This window comes from Abramis brama (assembly GCF_963993115.1).
Source record: "Abramis brama genome assembly, chromosome: 18".
Taxonomy (NCBI): domain Eukaryota; kingdom Metazoa; phylum Chordata; class Actinopteri; order Cypriniformes; family Leuciscidae; genus Abramis; species Abramis brama.
The window spans coordinates 7,656,654-7,658,812 of NC_139980.1; positions in this window are offsets into that span (position 1 = coordinate 7,656,654).

Consider the following 2,159-nt stretch of genomic DNA (forward strand, 5'->3'; position numbering starts at 1 on the left):
AATTATGTTTTTGTCATTGTGCGAGTTCACTTACCGCGTGCTTTATATAGGCTACATGTTGCTGCTGATTGGACTGCAGTTCTGACACACCCACCAAACAAGAGAAAACGTATCTCAGATCTCAAACCCTGTTGCACACCGGTGCACGCCGTTTCCAGGAAACATGACGTTCAACCCGGAAACCGTAGCAAAACGTTGCGCACCGTTTTGAACTTGAACGTGCCCCAGGTATGACGTTAGAATCCGGAAAACTATAGGCTTGTTCGACTTCATGCAGCTCTGCGCAGACCGATCGGCGGCTGACTTGAAGCAGTGCATGCCGGTTAGAAATTTTGTCCGACTTGATGCAGCGCCGACGCCACGTGACTGTGACGTATGCCATCAAAGTACCGCGAGAGCGATTCGAGAGTAGCCGGAGAACTCAGCCAGCGCAGCTTCTCAAGAGCGGCTGCATTGGGCTGCACGAGGGCGGATGACGACACAGCTGTTCCACGATTGGCCGGATTCACTGCATGACAACGATCACGTGTGTTTCGTGTTTATTCGAACACCTTTAGTTCTTCTAAAGCTCTCAAATCAGTTTATTATAACAGTAAACACTCTTTTCATGTCGTTGTCATGTTATATTGTGTCATGTTTATCAAATAAAACAGATTAAAAAACGTAGACTCCACTTCATTTATAACAGCTTATGTTGAACTTTATTCTTGTTCAAACAGACGCTGTATGAAGCAGTAGCCTACATAAAGTATTGAATAAAAATGTATCTGAAAAATCTGTGTATTATTTGTCAAATATTGCATTTATTTCACTTCAGCTGTGGTAAAGTATGCAAACACCACGTGAGCAGTCACTACGGGAACCAGAAAGTGTCCGACTTCACGTCTCCGTTTGCAGCTCCTCCCCGCCTGCACGCGGCTACTCTCGCCGATCGGTTGCATCCAGCCGCAGCCGATGTCGAACACACCTTAATTCGCTGAGGGTTCCTTCGAGATTTTCGGTTTGTGGTTAATAAAGGTTAATAATATACACATTATTGTGTATAATAAAGCATGTGGTAAACATTATTTGACGATACTTTAACCCATAGCGAAATTTTGAAGCAGTTATGTTCATTTTTGAAAACGTACGTTTTTAATAAGCAACTAGAAACGTCAAAGTATCGTCAAGTTTTGTTTACCACGGGCTTTATTTGACTCATTAGGGGGGAAAAAACATTATAAACCCCATAGGAAAATCTCGGACTTTGGCGAGTCTTCCAGTTTCTGACGTCATACCTGCTGCGCCACTCTATTGTCACGTGTTACTGTTCCTTTTCTCAGCACTGGTAAGGTAAACAGGATGACCAATATTTTTTTTTGCAAAGTGTGCAGGGGTATATTTCCATATGTTGCTCAAATATAAATCTTTGAAATTAATATATTTACTTTTTCGTATAATGCCTCAAGACACACACACACACACACACAAAAAAAACCCCCACAATGCAGATAACACAAAAGACAATGCAGCCAAACAACTTTAATTTTCCTTGACATCTTTTGGTTTTTTTTGTGAACAGAATCACGATTTTATATAGAAGGGTATTCAAATTGGATCGTCGCAATCATTTTATACTGGAATACATTCGTTAAAGGGATAGTTCACCCAAAAATGAAAATGCTGTCATCATTTACTCTTTCTCAAGTTGTTCCAAACCTGTATGACTTTCTTTCTTCTGCTGAACACAAAAGAAGATATTTTGAAGAAAATCGGTAACCAAACGACTGATGGACCCCATTGACTTCCATAGTAGGAAGAAAAAAATACTATGGAAGTCAAAGGGGACCAGCAACTGTTTAATTATCAACCTTCTTTAAAATATCTTCTTTTCTGTTCAGCAGAATAAAGAAAGTCATAAAGGTTTGGAACAACTTGAGGAAGAGTAAATGATGACAGCATTTTCATTTTTGGGTGAACTATCCCTTTAATATAGGTAGGTATATAAATATTATTATTATTATTATTATTATTAATATTATTATTATGTTACCACTCAGTTGTCAAATAGCTAGAAAAAAAATGACACAAAGCAAAAATAAATTTGACTGGTTGGGAAATTTGTTTATGTTGCTCATGTGCGATGAATGTGAGACATGCGTAAACTACGTACATCATCA